Below are 20,118 nucleotides of genomic sequence, written 5' to 3' on the forward strand. Positions count from 1 at the left end.
TGTCACCCAGCTTCCTAAGTAGCAAAAGTTCTGTATTTTTTGCAACACACGTCAAAGTTGCTGGTGAACGCAGCAGGCCAGGCAGCATCTCTAGGAAGAGGTACAGTCAACATTTCAGTCCGAGACCCTTCGTCAGGGCTGACTGGACTTTGATGTGTGTTGCAACAAGTACAAAACTTTTGCTACTTAGGAAGCTGGGTGACATCAGATGGCAGGTGCAACATGGACATCAAAAGAACAATGGGGATGGCAAAAGACACCTTTACGAGAATGAAGAGTATACTGACCAACACTAACCTAGGCATGACAACCTGCCTCACAGTACTGACGAAGTTAGCAGTTAGTCCTGACGAAAGGTTTCGGCCTGAAACGTCGACTGTACCTCTTCCTAGAGATGCTGCCTGGCCTGCTGCGTTCACCAGCAACTTTGATGTGTGTTGCTTGAATTTCCAGCATCTGCAGAATTCCTGTTGTTTCTGTACTTGTTTTATGTCTTCCGCGTTTATTCTCAGCCTGCACATAGGATTTTCCTTCTTTTTAAATATCACCATACATCCTGTATTTTTGCAATTGATAGGTAGACCAATTTTTGCACTTTTTTCAACAATTATATCAATTAAGTTTTGTAGTTGTTCTCCATACTTGCAATTAACACAGTGTCATCTGCATATCTGAAATTTTTGATGCTTTCACCACCAACTTTGATTCACAAGATGTCTCTTACTTTGTGTAATATTGTTTCACTGTGCACATAAAATAAATCAGGGGAGAAACACACCCTGGTCTAACGCCTCTTTTGATTTTCGTAAACTGACTCACTTCTCCATTTATTCTTACAGCGGCAGTTTGTTCCCAGTACAGATTTCTGATTAGGCGGAGGTCTTTCGAATCTAGATCTAGAGTTTTCTGTAATATTTCAAATAACTTACTGTGCTTCACTTTATCAAATGCTTTTGTGTAGTCGATAAAACAAACAAACAAGTCTTTTTGCACTTGCATAGCTGGTTCTGATAGTATCCTTAACATCAATATTGCGTTTCTTGTACCTTTGTCTTTCACAAAACCACATTGTCCTTTACCTATTTCAGCTTGTATCTTACTATTAGCTCTTTTCATCAAAATTCTTAGAAGTATCTTGGTGATAGGACTCATTAAATTTATGGTCCTATGTAATTCACATTTTATTGCTCCAGGTTTCTTAGGAAGAGTGATAAATACTGTTTTTTTCATCTCTTCTGGTATTATTCCAGTCTCATAAATGTCATTGATGAAACCAGTAAGTTTTTCAATTCCATAATCTTCAAGGGCAATAATTTGTTCTATTGCTAATTCATCAGGACCTGCTGCCTTTCCTTTCTTCATCTTATTTATTGCATTATAAACTTCAGATTTTAAAATACTTGGACCTTCAATGTTTTTCTTAATTTCTGGTTTTTCGCCTCAATCATCTTCAAACAATTCCTGAATATACTCAGTCCATCTGTTCATAATCTCATCTTTTTCCATGATAATGGTACCATCCTTTGCATTCAAACATCCACCTGAAGAACAGAGGAGCTTTTTACCAGTGATATTCTTGATTTGTTGATGTAACCTTTTTGGATCAGTAATAGGGATTCTTTCTACTTGCTCACATTCCTGGTTTAACCATTCTTCTTTGGCTTTTTGAAATAAGCTTTTAACTTTTTTATCGAAAAACTTATTTTCTATAGGATTTGCTTTCTTCCACCTCCTTTCTTCCATTAGATTTTTGATTTCATCGGTCATCCATTTATTCTTTGTGCTTTTTTCCTTTTTTAGGAATCGCTGACTTTGCTGATTCTACCAAGGCCTCCTTTAGGGAGTTAAATTTCATTTCTACATGATTGCTATCATCTTCAACAGATTCTATTTCTAGACTTTGAAATCTATTCCTTACTTCAATTGTAAATTTTTGTCCTAAGTTTTCTTCTTTAATTAATTGCAAGTAGTCAAGGGATTGTTTAGGTTTTTACTTTAGTTTTTTAAGTTTTACTTTTACATGACATACTACTTTCATTTCTTTCCCCTAGTCCAAATTTTCCTATGGTATTTCTATCAGCATCTTGTCCTACTTTAGCTTTAAGATCTACCATGACAATAACAATATCTTGAGATTTGCATCCATTCTTTGCTTGTTCAACTTGGCAACTGTACTCCTCTCAATTGCAGGACAATGCACAGAGTGGTGTGGACAGCCCAGTGCATCTGTAGATGTGAACTTCCCACTATTCAGGACATTTACAAAGACAGGTGTGTAAAAAGGTCCCGAAGGTTCATTGAAAACCTGAGTCACCCAACCACAGACTGTTCCAGCCGCTATCATCTGGGAAACAGTACCACAGCATAAAAGCCAGGACCAATAGGTTCCGGGACAGCTTCTTCCACAAGGCCATGAGAGACTGCTTAATTCATGCTGATACAATTGTATTTCTAAATTATATTAACTATCCTGTTGTACGTAATATTTATTATAAGTTACGACAATTGCACATTGCACATTTGAATGGAGATGTAACATAAAGATTTTTGCTCCTCATGTATGTGAGGATGTAAGTAGTAAAGTAACCTACTCGGTCAAACAATTTGTTCATACACCAGACAAATACAGATTTAAAGGTGAAACTAGCAGAAAATGCAACAAAGTACGACACATTCAAAGAGCATCTCAGGTAGACCAAAATAAATGGACTGCACAGGGAAGAGAAAAAGACAAAGTCAAGTTGCAGTTTCAAAAAGAATACTAATCTGCTTGCTGTTGTTGAAAAATCTGACAAGAGTGACACAGCACTTGGTAGCCTTAAGATATACAATGTGAAAACTAACAAGACACAAGCAATATGAAGTGAACAGCAAATTAATGAAACTGGAATTGGTCATTTGCTCAGCTGTTTCAGTCACTGCACAAAATGAGTTTCAATGACATTTCAAAGATACTGAACTGAAGCCTGCAGGTAACCAACTAAGAACTTACACTGGAGTAAAGATAACTCCTATGGGAATGACAGGAATTCTGCAGATGCTGGAAATTCAAGCAGCACACATCAAAGTTGCTGGTGAACGCAGCAGGCCAGGCAACATCTCTAGGAAGAGGGACAGTCGACGTTTCAGGCCGAGACCCTTCATCAGGACTAACTGAAGGAAGAGTGAGTAAGAGATTTGAAAGATGGAGGGGGAGGGGGAGATCCAAAATGATGGGAGAAGACAGGAGGGGGAGGGATGGAGCCAAGAGCTGGACAGGTGATTGGTAAAGGGGATATGAGAGGATCATGGGACAGGAGGTCTGGGGAGAAAGACAAGGCAGAGGGGGGAAGCCCTTGCCCATCCTCTGAGTTCCCCGCCCCGCCTTGTCTTTCTCCCCGGATTTCCTGTCCCATGATCCTCTCATATCCCCTTTGCCAATCACCTGTCCAGCTCTTGGCTCCATCCATCCCCCTCCTGTCTTCTCCTATCATTTTGGATCTCTCCCTCCCCCTCCCACTTTCAAATCTCTTACTAACTCTTCCTTCAGTTAGTCCTGACGAAGGGTCTCGGCCTGAAACGTCGACTGTACCTCTTCCTAGAGATGCTGCCTGGCCTGCTGCGTTCACCAACAACTTTGATGTGTGTTCCTATGGGAATGACATTCATATCAGTGAAATGCAAAAAGCAACAAGTTATGTTGGGCTTGTATGTGGTAAAAATAGGAGGGCCAGCATTGTGGGGCTGTGATTGGCTGAGATCACTGCGATTTGATTGGAGATCCATCCACAAATTGCATGCCACATCCCCTGCAATGATCAACTGAAAGCAAATTGAGAAAGGTACTGGATGTGCCACAGCAGTGTTCAAAGATGGCATTGGAAAATTCAAACTTGTCAAGGGTAAAATAGTGTTAAATGAAAATGTCACACCCAAGTTTTACAACGCCCGTCCAGTTCCTTATATCATCTGTGAAAAGTAGCCACTGACCTGGATCACATGGAGGCTGAAAGAATTCTTTGTAAGGTTGAGTGGAGCCCGTGGTCAATGCCAGTGGTGTCAGTAGCCAAAAAGAATGAGTCTATCAAAATCTGAGTGTGGTGATTTTAATGTCACCATGAACATAATACAGAAAGTAGATCAATAACCTTTGCACAGAATAGAGAATATCTTTGCAAACATTTCTGGAGGGAAACCCTTCAGCAAAGTGGGCTTAGCTGAGGCCTACCTACAGATAGATGTGGAAGAAGATTCCAACGTGTTTCTTACTATAAATACATACAAAGGGCTTTATTGCTATAATGGGCTAATTATTTTTGAGTAGCATCTGCACTTACACTCTGGCAGAAAGCTAAGCACCAGGTGCTGCAAAGCCAACCAGGCTCTCAGTGTCTCCTGAGAGACGTCATTGTTAACAGTGAGGATGACAAGGAACATCTCCAAAATCTCAAGGCAGTAAAGATGAGAAGATTATGGGCTCGAAGCATTATGCAACAAGTATGAATTCTGTAAGCCAAGTATCACTTACTTACAGTGATCGCACCATTGGTGGACAAGTGTGCTGAGAAAATTTAGGTGGTAGTGGATGCCCCAAGGCCAATAGACATGCCACAGTTGTGTTCCATTTTAGGATTAGTCAATTAATATAACAGGTTCCTGCCAAACCTGGCTACTTTTCTCCACCCCTTCAACTTATTACTGCAGATCGGGAAGAAATGGATAAAGCAATGTGAGATGGTTTTCCAAAAGACAAAGGAAATGGTGATGTTAGACACTATACTCACACATTATGACCACATCGTTCAGTGAAACGCCTGTGTCACCTCACTTTATGATATAAGTGCAGTGATGTAACATATTATGAGTAATGGAAGTGAATCCCCCATAGAATTTGTATCAAGTTCCCTGACCACTGCAGAGAAAAATTGGCAGAAAGGCCTTGAGTCTGGGTTGGAGTGTAAAATGTTTTGACCAATAATCGTGTAGGAAGCATTTTACCCTCATCACTGATCATCAACCACTAGTGTCCACTTTTAATTCACAGAAGGATGATCCATTAATAGCAATGGTGCAAATACAGAGATGAGCTCTGTTTCTTGGAGGACACAATTACCAGATGGAATTCAAGGGAACAACTAAGCATGGAAGTGCCGATGGATTGTCCTGTTTACCCTTAGAAATGGAAATATCTCAATAAAATTACATACCAGGACACTCCTCGATGTATTCTCCATAATGCAACTCAAAAGTCTCCTTGTTATGGCTGAGATGATCGAAAGGGAAATCAGAAAAGTCCCGATACTGTTTCAAGTCTACATCACAGCCCAAAATGGTTCGAATGTACAGCAGAAATTCCAGTTCCCACATTTTTACCAGCCCCCAGATGAACTTGCCCTTGACAGGGGTTGCCTTACGAGAGTTGTTGTACCTATCAAGCTGAAAGCTAAAGTGTTAGAGAAGCTACGTGCCACTCATCCAGGCACGGTCAAAATGAAAGAGTTGGCTCAAGAATTTGTTGTTGACTAGGGACAGATCAGCAGATCAAACAACTTGCCAAGCACTGCTCAGGATGCCAACACATACAGAAGGTGACAAGAGCAGCGCCTCTTCATTCCTGGGAATTGCCTGCTTTGTCCTGACGGACAATTCATGTGGATTTTGTTGGACAGTTCCTGGGTACAAATTTCTTGGTAGTGGCTGATGCAGCTACGAAGAGGCCAGAAGTGTTCCCTATTGCCTCCACTACAGCGTCATACACTGTTGGTGTATTGAGAAGCCTCTTCTCAAGGACTGGTGTTCCAGAACACTTATTCAATGATAATTGACCACAGCTTGTTGCAGAACAGTTTCAGTCATTCCTGAAAATGGATGGAATAAGATATTACATCTGCACACCGTACTACCCAACTACGATCGGCTTGGCATACGTGTTTGTCCAGAGTCTAAAGAATACACTGCGAGCAATGCACTGACACTGAAGCAGAAGCTCACCAATTTCTTTTTTGCATTTTGCAATGCAGCACACACCATAGCCAACAACTCACCATCCATGCTCTTCCTCGGCCATCGCTTAAGATCACTCTTGGATCTCCTCAAACCCAGTCTCAGAAGGACTATGCAGGACAAACAGTTTGAGACAAATTGAGGGCTTTTCAAATAGAGGGGTCTGATGTTTCACTCCTGGACAAACAGTCCTGTTGAGGGACTACAGAGATGATCAAAAGTGAGTACTTGGAAAGATTAAGGACAGAACTGGACCACTTTCCAACACAATGGAAATTGTGTCTGATGTCATCTGGAGATAACACATCGATTAGTTGACAAGAGCAGAGTCAATTGTTAGAGAAGAAATGTTTCTGTAGTGGTTTCCATAACAACTTCCTGCAGTCATAGAATTAACTCCTATTACCACCACAGAGGAAGCCTCAGACCTGAGATTGCTTCACAGCCACAAGTCTCACCTGCCAAGCACAGTGACTCCCCTTTGTTAGGAAAGACGTTATTCCACAAGAATAAGAAATCCTCCAGTGACTAAATCTTTAGGCCTCAACAGGACAATTCAAAATTTAACTCTGTTGTCGTTGTCTATATAGTAGTTGGATTATATCACATACTGTGTATACCTACTGTATATATAGATGACTAGAGAGTAATACATTACATATTTGAGTTGAAATGCATTCTAAGTTAAGTTGGAGTCTATAGCTAAGCAGGAAGGAGTGTAGTGTATTTAATATTTCAGTATTATTTGAGTAACATTGCAAGTATTTCATTTGATTAAGCGTTCTTTGGTAACGTAATTCATTACCGGTTGTATGTAAAAGTACGTGAATGACATACATCATTATACCATCACGTCATTTCTGTACACCTCATTAAAGTAAAACTAAAATGGACAAGTTATCCTGGGCTCTTGTGTTTTTCTTTCGATTAGTTTTATCTTTTGGAGTTTAAAAAAACGTAACTCCTGCTCCACCTGGGGCCCAGTCACCATTAAACATGCTACACAATCATCCCTGCCCACACTTTGGTACATCTGACCACCAGACTGTGCTCCTAATCTCTACATACAAACAGAAGTTGAAATGTAGGGATCTAGCACGAATGTCATATAGTACTGGTATGAGGAAATAGATGAGTTTTTATGCAATTGCTTTGATTTTCTGGACTGGTCCATGTCCAACAACTCAGCAGTCAGTCTATATGAGTATGTCACAACCATTACAGATTTCATCGGCAAAGGTGTTGAGGACTGTGTACTGTGGACTGTGAACAATCTGGGTCCTCCCAAACTGGAAACCATCAATGAACTGAGAGATCCACTGTCTTCTGAAGACTTAAGCATTCAAATCATATGACCCTGTCCTTTAAAATAAATCAAGATAGGACCTCCATAATGCTATCAGGGATACCAAAAGACAGTACCATTTCAAAATTGAGTCCCCTAACCAGCTACCAGTTGTGGCAGGGCTCACGTTCTATCACGGGCTAAAAAACAAAATCAGGGAGCATTGATGACACCCTTCTCGACAAGCTTCACTCATTCTATGCATGTTTTGAACAGAAGGTGATCAGTAGGTTACCATCCACCCTGATAATGCACCTGAACACACAGCCCCTATTACAGATGTAAGAGCAGTCTTCTGGATCGAAAACCTGCAGCAAACATCTGGCCCAGATAGTGTTCTTAGCAGTGACCTTAGATTCTGCACAGAGCGAATGGTGGCGGTATTTGCAGACATTTTAAAACTCTTCCTGCTTCAAATTGAGGTTCCCACCAACTTTAGGAAGACCACTATTATCCTGGTACCTAAGGGAAAGAAAAGGCTATGTGCCTGAATGGCTACATCCGAAGGCTCTCACATCAACCATCGTGAACCACATCAACCATCGCTCTGAGAGGCTAGTCATGGCACGCCTCAACTCCAGCCTCCAAAACAGCAGACTCAATGCAACTTGCTTACCACGAAAACAGGTCTACAGAGAATGCCAACTCCCTGGCCCTACACTTATCTCTGGAGCATCTGGACAGTAAATTATGTTAGACTGTTGTTTATTAGTTACAGCTCAATCTTCAATTCTTTAATTCCAAGTAACCTCATCTCTAAACTCCTAGACCTGGGACTCAGCACCTTCCTTTGCAGTTGAATCCTTGACTTCCTGATCAACAGACCACAATAAGTAAAGATAGGCAGCAAGACCTCTGCCATGATTATCCTGAACACTGGTGCCCCACAGTCTGTGTCCTCAGATGCCCTACTCTATTCTCTATACACCTATGACTGCATGGCCAGGCACTGCCCTAACTCCATTTACAAGATTGCAGATGATATTTCAGTAGCAGGCTGCAACTCAAGTACTAATGAGTCAGAGAAATGGGAAGGAGATAACCTCATGACCTGATGCCATGGCTGCAACCTTTCCCTCAATGTTAACAAAACAAAAGAGCTGTCCCTTAACAACGGGAAGGGGAGCGTTACACATGTTCCTGCCTACATCAACAGTGACGAGGTCAAGGAGGTTGACAGCTTCGAGTTTCTGGGAGTGAACATTGCCAGTAGTCTGTCCTAATCCAACCATGTTGTTGCCACTACCAAGAAAACTCACCAGCACGTCTACTTCCTCGTAAGGCTAAAGAAATTTGGCACGTTCATGTCAACCCTCACCAATTTTTATTGATGCTGTAGTGTTCTCGTGCAGTGTGTTGAAACTCTGACTAAACACCAAGTTAAACCAGAGCCAATGAAGACAGAGTCGTAGTAAGGTTAACTATTTACTGTTCGCTCTTCCACATTAACATCATATGGTGAAAACTGTTGATGAAAATATACAAACATATACAGCATCTGTTTCATTCTGGAGACCACACATGCTCTCTTCTTTTAGCGAATGTCTCCAGCCGCCCCCAGTAATGGGCGAGGGGCTCGCGTCAAACCACCATCGGGCTCTAGCCGACCCCGCGTTTGAAATTGAAAAGCCAGCACGCGCGCCGCCCCAACCGCCGCTTCCTTAACGGAAACCGCGTTAATATTTTTACTTCAAATACATTCTTATGAACTTACGGCATTGCTTCTATAATGTTTCTTTGTGGGTAGAAACGGAACTCTTCACGATCATGCCACGCGCATGGCACCCGCCTCTACACCTTCCTGAACCGGACGTTACACATAAGACGCGGCCAAACCGGAGATGATGTCATCGCATGCCGCGATATACCATAGACAATGAACTTACCTTTGTTAAACTGTAACATAGTTATCAACCTTGAACTTTAACTTGAAAACAGTTACAAACAAATCATTTAAAACGTAGGCCTAACAAAGTCAAATAAATGCCTTAAGGGCAACACAGACACAATACGGAAAGCATTCCATCTGGATGCATCACAGCTTGGTATCAGAACTGCTCTGCCCACGACTGCACAAAGCCGCAGAGAGCTGTGGGCACCGTGCAGCACATCACAGAAACCAGCCACCCCTCCATGAACCCTGCCTGCATTTCTTGGTGCCTCGGTAAAGATTCAAGATTTTTTAATGTCATTTCCTGTACACAAGTGTAAAGGAGAACAAAATAATTATTACTCCAGATGGGAACAGTATGCGAGACAAGGTTTTCACTGTATCTCAGTATATGTGACAGTAACAAATTAATTTACTAACTTACATCAGCGTAGTGCCCGAAAACTCCAACAGTGGGAGGATTATCTTATGATCATCTCTGTGATAGAAAATGATTCATCAAATGAGTGAGTAATAGATCAGTATATAAGAAAATACTGGAGACAACTTCAGTGCTGTTCAATGCCAGAATAAAATTCATGAGGATGGTTGATGAAAATCAAAGAATGCAGATGCTGGAGAACTGAAATAAAAACAGAAAATGCTGGGATACCTCAGCAGGTCAGACAGCATCCATGGAAAGAGAAAGCTGAAATGATAACAGTGCAGTCTCTGTAATACAGCAGGTTATGTCATGGAATTGTACTTACAATGGTTACTATGTGCCCCAGTTAGAAAGTAGTAGACTCAGAATTGGATTTATTATCACGGACACGTCATGAAATTTGTTGTTTTGCAGAAGCAGTACAAAATTCCTATAAGTTACAATAAGAATTTATAAAAAATAGATAATGCAGAAAGAGCCATATTGCGAGTTATTGTTCATGACTTCATGAACTGTTCAGAAATCTGATGGTAGAGAGGATGAAGCTGTTCCTAAGACATTGACTCTGTGTCTTCAAGCTCCTGAATCTTCTCCTTGATGATGGTTATGGGAAAAGAGCATGCCCTTTTTGGTGAGGGTCCTTAATGATGAATGCTGCCTTTTTGAGGCAAAGCCTTTTGAAAATGTCCACAACAGTGGGGAGGCTAGCACTCAAGATGAAGCTGGCTTATTCTACAACCCACATCAACACCCATATTCTTTGCATTTCTGGTCAGATGCTAAATGCATTTCATTGGCTTTGTATCTGTACTCGGCACAATGACAATAAAGTTGAATCTAATCTAATCATAGTAAATGTTGGTTTCAATTATAAAGTAGACCATTTTTAAGCTAAGTGTCTCCAATACATATGTTTGATCAAAGTTGGCCTGCATTTTAAGTTTAAAAATCAAAGCAATTAATTTATTTTAAAACACATTAAGCTGCTGTTAATTAAAACATTAACATATAGTAAAATTTACAGAAATAAACAAAGACTTAACTGATCTTACTTTTATTTAATGAAGGCTAGCGGCTTCCTTCAGATGAATGGGCCAAGTATTGCTGATAAAATGCTGAGGAGCCTCACAGCTGGGTAAGCTATTGATCACTCCTTGCTTCAATGATAAGTCTAGAGGTTCACTGGATCCTGTAGGGTCATGTATCTGGTTTCCAGCATTTTTGCACTTCTATAGTGCACAGAAGCTACCCAGAGAAGCCACCTGTCAGCCTGATCGACCACATTTTTATCAACCAGGCCCAGACTCATTCCTCAAATGCTGCATTTTGTGTTTTCATTTGGGTACAGTGAGCAATGCTTGTTAAATCTTCAGAATGCAATCCTTTAAAAATACCAAAGAAAATATATATCTTGTGATTTTGATCATCATCACAACACTACATTACGTTTCACCTATGCTTCACTTACTACCTAAGCATACAATTCTGTAGTGAGGAGCAGTCAGCCTTCAACTCATATTAACCTGCTTAGCAGCATACTCCATTCATTCTGCCTTTCTCCATGTTATATGACATGGTCTACCAGTTTACATGGCTCAAAAGCTTCCAGTTTTGCAATTGTTCAGAGCCAAATCTCAAAATAACTCTTGAAATGTGTTTTCTCAAATGAAGTTCAAAGAGTCTGCAGGGCAACTATGAAAATTATGAACACAGCAATTTTCTACATTTTTTTCTCCTGGCTTTGGAAACATTGCTGTTTCTTATTTCAGGAATATCTGTGTTTGGCATTCCCTTGGGTTGGAGCTTGAATTGCCACCACTCCAGCATTAGGCTCTGATGATTTCATTTCAAAAGTTTGCTTTGATAGAGTTGTCAGTGAACCTGGAGAAAGTTTCACTCAGTTTATGGAAAACAAGTCTGGATCAGTTAACAAAAGGAATAATATTTCAGCTGTGACTGAGATGAAGGAGAAATGACAAATATTTAAACAGTTAATAACTTGTGTCATGAAAAGGCACTACAATCTGCCTCATGAGTTTCAGTAAACCAAAGGCTCCAGTCCTACATCTCATAATCTTTGTTGGAATCCTAAGCGAGTCTCTTAATTATACTTCTAAAATGCTTTCCATTTAGCAACAGGAAACAGTTAGTATCAAGCATGTGATTCATTTCACTAAGAATGCAGCTGGATTCAAGGCAGGCTTACGGGATGTCAGTGTTGATTACTGTCACTTGATTCCCACAAGCTTTTCCCATTTTCAATAAACTGCCTCTGAACTAATACTGTTTATCACAGTACCCTATGTGGGAACAATTCTAAGATTGTGAAAACTTTACAACAGACATGATTCCCTCCTAAATTGGACCACTGCGACAGGATAAAGCTTTCAAACTGACTAGCAATCAGGAATGAGAAAATATACAGTTCACCAAAATTGAGATTCTGCCAAGGTTATATTTATATCTGCTAACAACAAATATGGCAAATGCAAGATTTTGAAGGAAACAGCTTTCATCCTGGATGGTTTTTCCTAGATTTATTTAAATGGCTCCAGTTTCTGCTACAAGAGTGTGGAATTGTTATGTTCAGCTGAGGTGAAGTGCAGAGAGTGAAGAGCAAATATAGATTTTGGATTAGCTGCTCTGATACAATGGAACATCTACCTTCTGCATGGATCTGGTTAATGTCATCAGCCCCTGGCAGTCTTCCACACTGGGGTGGGGTGGAAAATTTCTGAATCTGCTGCACACTTGAAAAATTTCTGAAAACAAATTTAGCACAAAAGTAAAAGAAAAGTGGAGAAATAATCCTGGACATTCTAATTTGTGAACCATCAGAATTTCTTACAACACAACATCAATCTTCACTCCCCTTGGAGTATGTGAATGCAGACAAAATTAGAAATAGACCAAAGGGATTATGCTCAGTATAATTCATTAACCATGATTGAAGAGAATAACTGAAACCAATCCAAGACTTTATTCTGGTGTTTTTGAAACCAAGAGGTAATCTGGTCCAGGCCATGACGCTTTGCAACTGAGGTGTTGAAGGCGAACTTTTTAGTGGCACTAGCAGTACATATGTGAAACAGAAAGAGGCCACTCCGTCCGTCAAGTCTATGCTGGTTCTATACAAAAGCAATAGAATTGAGATAGTGTTCTCAAATTTCATCCTAATAATTTCCACATCTATTATGGACTTATTGAGTATGCCCCTGAGAAAATAAATCACAAAGTTGAATATGGCTTTGATAATAAACTTACTTTGAATTTACTTAATCATTTCTACCAGCTTAATCATTCCTAACGCTGCCCACATCTTTCCTTCCCCATCCCTTTCAGCCTACCATAGAGACAACTCACTCCTTGATTCCATAGTCAGCTCATCACTACTCACCCCATCCCATGGAACTTACCCCTGCAACCACAGGAGATACAACACTTGTCCCCTGTGCTCCACTCTCTTCGCCACTCAGGAACCTCACCAACTCTTCCAGGTGAAGTAAAAATTCATGTTCACCTCCTCCAGTTTCATGTGCTGCACTTGGTACCCTTGATGTGGCCTTCTCCACATTGGCAAGATCAAGCACAGACAAGGCAACTGGGTTAACGGCAACAGCAGATTGTCCACAATGGTTGTTCCAAGCTTCTGGTTGCATGCCGTTTCAACTCCCTTCCCATTCGTGCACTGACCTGCTCATCCTCACCTTCTCCACTGCTAGAATGAGGTCCAATGCAAAATAGAAGAATATGACTTTGTATTCTACCTGGGTAGTTTATACCCTGTGGTATGAACAATGAATTTTCCAGTTTCAGGTAACCCTTGCCTCTTGTGTTCCCCTAGCTCTCTCTCCATCTATCTTTCTATCTCTCTCTATCTCTCACTCTCTCTCTCTTTGAACATCTTCTGATCATCTCATTTTTGATCCAATTACCGTTCCTCCCTTCTCAGCCCTCATTCAGGCATTTCCACCTCGTCTCCTCTCCTGGTTCCATCCATCTACTGTGCATGCACTTTACCCCCTAGATTCCCACCACCATCTGGTTCTGTCTGCCCTTTATCTCTCTCTTAATGGTTCCTTCATGTCCCTGCTTATCACCCTCCAGCTTCTATCTCTAACTTCACGCTCCCCTCTGCTACCTGGATCCATCTGACCCTTCACTTCCTTTGTCCTCCTCCAACTGTCTCTATCTCCCAACTCTACTCTTCCTTCATGTTGCGCCTTCTGCCCATCAGCCCTCAGCCTTCCTTGGTCCACCAATCATCTACTGGCCCTTGTCTCACTCCTCTCCCTTTCCTCTTTATACTGGCTACGTTCCCTCCCCACTTTAAGTGTAGGGTTTCAATCCAAAATGTCAGCTATTCCCTTTACCCTGCAGATGCTGCACAATCCACTGAATTCCTTTGGCAGCGTGTTTCTTGTTCCTGATTAGAGCTTCTGTAGCCTCTTGTGTCTTTAGGTCATGTACTGTATCAATACGGTTATAGAGAAGCATGGCACCACAAAATCATTCAGCATCTTTCCCAACCAGAAGCCCTGGATGGACCATGAGGTCCACAATCTGCTAAGGGCCGTATCAGAGGCATTCAAGTCTGGCAAGCAAGAAACTTACAAGGGGTTCAGATACGATCTCCAGAAAGCCATCTCACAGGCGAAGTGGCAATTCTGGACTAAGCTTGAATCAATGAAGGATGCTCAACAGTTGTGCCAGGGCTTGAATGTTGTCACCTCTTATAAAGTGAAATCAAGTGACATAGGTAACAACAGAGCTCCACTTCCAAATAAGCCCAATGCCTTCTATGCTCACTTTCACTGTCAAAACATTGAGGAACCATCACAGACTCCCACAGTCCCCGATGCTCCTGTGACGTTAGTCCATGAGGGCCGACCAGCAAGCATTCTTCAGGATGGTGCAACCCCATGGAAAGAATCCGGCCCAGACGGGCTACTGTACCTGGCCAAGTACCAAAGACCTGTGCTGATCAACGGGCTGGAGTGTTCACTGTGATCTTTACGTGTTCACTACAGCAGTCTGAGGTATTCACCTGCTTCAGGAAGACTTCACTTATACCGGTGCCTAAGAAGAACTTGGTAACTTGCCTCAATTACTATTGTCCAGTAGCACTTACATCCACCGTGGTGAAGGGTTTTGGAAGTCTGGTGACAATGCATATCAACTCCTGCCTCGGAGGCAACTTGGACAGCTCCAATTTGCCTACAGGCACAACAGGTCCACAGCAGATGTGTCTTCACTCAATCCTGGAACATCTAGGCAGCAAGGGTTCACACATCTGGATGTTCCTTATCGACTACTGCTTGGCCATCAATACTATTGTCCCCTTAAAACTAATCAATAAGCTTCAAAACCTTTGCCTCAATACCTCCTTGTGCAACTGGATTCTCGATTCCTTCACTTGCAGATCCCAGACAGTCTGGACTGGCAACAACCTCTCCTCCACAATCTCCATCAGTACAGGTGCATCACAAGTCTGTGTACTTAGCCCCCTGCTCTTCTCACTTTACACTTTTGACTGTGCAGCTAAGCACAGCTCCAATGCCGCATTCAAGCTTGCTGACAACAACACTGTCATAAGCCAAATCAAAGGTGGTGACAAATCAGCATACAGGAGGGAGATTGAAAATCTGGCTGAGAGATGCCACAACATCAGTGATACCAAGTAGCTGAATATTGACGTCAGGGAGAGGAAACCAGAGGTCTGTCAGCCGATCCTCATCAGTGGATCAGAGGTGGAGAGTCAGCAGCTTTAAATACCTCAGAGTTAGCATTTCAGCGGACCTGTCCTGGGCCTACCACGTCAAAGGTTCAAAGGTCAAATTTAATGTCAGAGAAATGTATACAATATGCATCCTGAAATGCTTTTTCTTCACAACCATCCATGAAAACAGAGAAGTGCCCCAAAGGATGAATGACATTTAAATGTTAGACCCCCAAAGTCCTCCCCCCAGTGCCCCCCCACCTCCCGCGCGTAAGCAACAGCGAGCAACACGTCCCCCCTCAGCCCACCAGCAAAAACAAAGCAAGCATCAGCATTGCCACCGAGCACGCAAGCATCAGCAAAGCAAGAGCAAAGATACAGACTTGCAGTTATCCCAAAGGCTTCGCATTTCACCTGGGATGCGACATGCCCTAGGTTCTCTCTTCCTAATAAGGGAGAAAGAGATGTCTTCATTTTCCCAGCGAGTGGGGAGACATAACAAACAACTCACTGGTTTAAGATGTTAAAAGTCCTTTATGTCACTATTTTTGAGCTCTGTGCCTGAAGATCGCAAAGATCCCAGGTCTCCAAGCACACAGCGTATATCCTGACTCCCCCAATGACACACGGGTCTCCTGTCGTAACACCGACCCTCTATCCGCTCGTCTCCAGAACCCCAAGATCCTAGGCTTCCAAATTTGAGCCAGACTCTAAGGCTGAGCCTTTGGCACACCAAACACAGCTATTTATGGAACGCAGAGAGCGGGTCCCATTCCCGCAAAGAACCAGAGTCAGTGTGTAACTTCAAGTCAGGGTCTTCAAAAGAACCCTGAAAGGGAAAAATAAAGGTATTAAAGATGGAAATAGAGCTGTTTCCGAAGATGTAAGCAAAAGAGTCACTGGTAGATGCCATTAACCCTCCTAAGTTCCTAAGCACACAAGTACATTTATTTTAAAAAAAGCACAACAGTGCCTTTACTTCCTTAGGAGTTTGTGAAATTTCAGCATGACATCTAAAACTTCGACAAATTTCCATAGATGTGTGCAGTGAGTATTTTGACAGGTTGCATCACAACTTCATATGGATCACCAAAGCCCTTGAATGGAAAAACGCTCAAAAACAATACTGGATACTGCTCAGACCATCGTTCGTAAAGCCTCTCCACCACTGAGTACAGCTACATGGAGCACTATTGCAGGAAAGCTGCATCCATCACGAAGGACCTTCACCACCCAAGTCATGCTCTCTTCCCATTGCTACCATCAGGAAAAAGTTACAGGAGCCTCAACACTCACACCACCGGGGTCAGGAACAGTTTTAATCCCTCAGCCATCAGGCTCTTGAACAAAAGACCCAACTTCACTTGCCCCATCACTGAAATATTCCCACAACCCATGGACTTACTTTCAAGGACTCTTTATCTCATGTTCTCAATATTTGTTGTCTATTTATTTATTTATTTATTTATTCTTCTTTCTTTCTCTACTTTCAGTTTGTTGGCTTTTGCACAGTGGTTGTATGCCCAGTTGAAGCAGCCATTCATTGGTTCTAATATGGTCATTAAATTTATTGAGTATGCCACAAGAAAATGAATCGCAGGGTTATATATTGTGACATATATGTACTTTGATAATAAATTTATTTTGAACTTCAAATTTTCAAGGTTTACACTTGCATCTATAGATCAAATTCTTGTATAACATTAAAGCATAGCCAATTTCTTTTTCTTTTTATTCTTTATTTAGATATACAGCACTGTAACAGGGCCTCTGACCCAACAAGTCATGCCACCCAATTAAATCCATGTGACCCATTAACCTACTAACCCATGTATCTTTGGGATGTGGAAGGAGGCCAGAGCAGCTAGAGGGGAGTACATACAAACTCCTTACAGACAACGAGAATTGAACCAGGGTCACCGGCACTGTAGTAGCATTACACTACCATGCTGTCGCATTTAATTAGTGATTGTTGACTAGTTCTTTTTTCCTTCACTTAACAATCAGGAAATTGAGTGCACTTGGATTCATAGCCTTCAGCCCTGCTTCAGTTCATGCTGCATTGATTTCATGCACAGTTTCTTCATGGGAAAACTCCTGTAAACTTCAAAATTCCTCTCTCTTTCACGTATGATTCTGCCTGATTTTTCCTGAAGCATTTTGACTGATGCATTAGCAGGAGAATCACTATGAGCTACAATTTATTCTCATTCTTTATTCTTTTATGAACGAGTATTGGCACCATTTACCTGTCGATTTTCGATATCTGTGTTACACTCCAATGTCTCTTAGGGTAGTAAATCTCTGAAATTCTCCACCCAAAAAGGCTGCGGAGGCTCAGGTACTGAGAATATTGAAGTAAAAGATTAGATATTAAGAGAATCAAACAATACAGAAAGTGGTGATGAGATATGAGATCAATCAGAATATTATTGACGAGCAGACAAGGAACAGAAATTCCTACTTTTGTTCGTTTCTTTTGTCTTTAGGTCTTCCCACAGATGAAAATCCTCTGCATTTGTCAACTTCCACAGTATTTTCATCCATCATACCATTGTTAGAATATGCTCTGTGTTAGCCATATCTCTGTAGCAGAATTTCCTTTCACTAGGACCATTGTTTCCATAGAATATGAAACAGATGTTTGTCACTGTCAAAAGTAACAATGAGTTGACAATATTGGCAAATAATAATGTGGAGCAACAATTCCATGAAAAGGGAGAAAAAAAATTGGACTCCTGAGACCCCATGCTTGAATGAGGGGCGAGGGGAACAACTAAGAGTTCAGGAATGAGGGAAGTATGTAGTATATAAATAGTATGTAGTATATGAAAGTATATAAGTGGTGCAGATGTGAATGATAAGGAAGAATGCAAATGCTTGATAAGAAAAGCAAAAACACTGTTTGAAGGCAAAGAACAAATGTGGTTGAAAGGAAATATGAAGTTAAAAAAATGTACAGTCAATTCAATAAAAAGAGAATTTCCATCCTTTTCAACAAAATGACACACTCCAATCACCATTCTGAATAGACTGTTATTTTTTACAACTCCCTGGCCTATTTTTTCATCTCCCCCACAACCATTTTCCTTCTTACAGTACTTCCTCATACAACTGCAGAAGGCAGTATGCTTCTCCTTTACATCATCCTTTCCCACCATATGGGTCCTGAACAATCCATCTAAGTTTATCTGCAATGCAATTGTAGTGGATTTAAGACAGGGTTAATGTATACATGAAAAAAGATAAAAAGTGAATTCAAAGAACAAAGCTCCCAGTATGGATGGATTGCAATCAATAATTTTAAAAGTTTCTAGTCTATTGCATTCCATGTTAGTGATGACTCTGCTGAACTGGAGTGACCAAACACAGATTAGGGAACTGCGTTGCAATAAATGGATAAGTTTTTCTTCATTGATATCCATCTTACCATCTAACAAGGCCATTGCATTATGAATTTAAAAGCAATAGGCACTCTCGCACTGAAACTACAATTGAACCTGCCTTCCACTACACCCAAGCACTCAATGCTTTCCACATGTCAATTTTCGTATTTTTGCCAATTACATTTTTACTATGTCCAGAGTTTCGTATCCCTTCCACCTGTGATACAAGGAATGACTTTACGGATTATAAGATCATAAGAACAAAAGACATAGGAGCAGAATTAGGCCATTCAGCCCATCAAACCCACTCTACCATTCAATCATGGCCTGGATGTCGGGGTAGAAGGGTGGGTTGGCAAGTTTGCAGACGACATAAAGGTTGGTGGTGTTGTAGATAGTGTAGAGGATTGTCAAAGATTGCAGAGAGACATTGATAGGATGCAGAAGTGGGCTGAGAAGTGGCAGATGGAGTTCAACCCGGAGAAGTGTGAGGTGGTACACTTTGGAAGGACAAACTCCAAGGCCACTTACAAAATAAATGGCAGGATACTTGGTAGTGTGGAGGAGCAGAGGGATCTCGGGGTACATGTCCACAGATCCCTGAAAGTTGCCTCACAGGTGGATAGGGTAGTTAAGAAAGCTTATGGGGGGGGGACTTCCCGGTCATCAAGGGAATGGTGGCGTAAGGAAAAGGTCTCTCGACAAAAAAGAAGGTAAACTGCCCCAAAATCGAATTTAGACAAATACTTAATATTGCATAACTATATTAATAAAAGGGGCAAGGATGATGTCTAAGAACAAGAATAAAAAGTCCGCTTCGAAGGCTGATAAACATAAAGAGATGCAGCAAGGCGACGAGCCTAGCTCCCCCACGGCAAGCCAGGACGGAGATAATGAGGGGGAATCGGTGACTCTGTCTTTGATTCTCGGAAAGATTCGTGAGTTCCGACAAGATAACAGCAAACAGCTGGAAGATATTAAAGGAGAAATAGTAAAAACTAACTCGCGGATAGATGAAGCCGAAGCGAGGATTGTTGGAATTGAAGAGAAGCTACAAAACGCCGAGGAAGTGATAGCAGAAATGCTGAAGCTACAAGACCAGCTCCAGTGGAAACTAATAGATCAAGAAGGCCGCTCGAGAAGGGAAAATGTGAGGATCTACGGAGTTCCCGAAGGAATCGAAGGTAAACCCGGATTGATGATTTCCTTCGTGGAGAAGCTGCTTAGAGAGAACCTTGATATACCGGCCGCAAAAGACCTACAGATAGAAAGGGCTCACCGCGCGTTGGCACCACAGCCTCCGGCAGGCGCCCAGCCCAGATCGATTCTGATCAGATTTCTCAGTTACAGAACAAAGGAAGAGGTGCTTTA

The 20,118-nt window shown here is 41.5% G+C and overlaps 1 long non-coding RNA gene across 3 annotated transcripts in view; it reads left to right on the forward strand.

The window, feature by feature from the left end:
- LOC134355947 (uncharacterized) overlaps positions 1-17,894 on the forward strand; it is a 44,675-nt gene extending 26,781 nt beyond the window's left edge. For 2 of the 3 annotated variants that reach the window (XR_010020230.1, XR_010020229.1), the window contains one exon: positions 5,024-6,868. This is a non-coding gene — a long non-coding RNA (uncharacterized LOC134355947). Of the gene's footprint in view, positions 1-5,023; positions 6,869-10,709; positions 10,778-17,850 lie in introns of those variants that run through there. The other variant, XR_010020228.1, reaches the window with a different exon arrangement.
- The last annotated feature ends 2,224 nt before the right edge of the window (positions 17,895-20,118 follow it).

Source organism: Mobula hypostoma, chromosome 13 (assembly GCF_963921235.1).
Source record: "Mobula hypostoma chromosome 13, sMobHyp1.1, whole genome shotgun sequence".
Taxonomy (NCBI): domain Eukaryota; kingdom Metazoa; phylum Chordata; class Chondrichthyes; order Myliobatiformes; family Myliobatidae; genus Mobula; species Mobula hypostoma.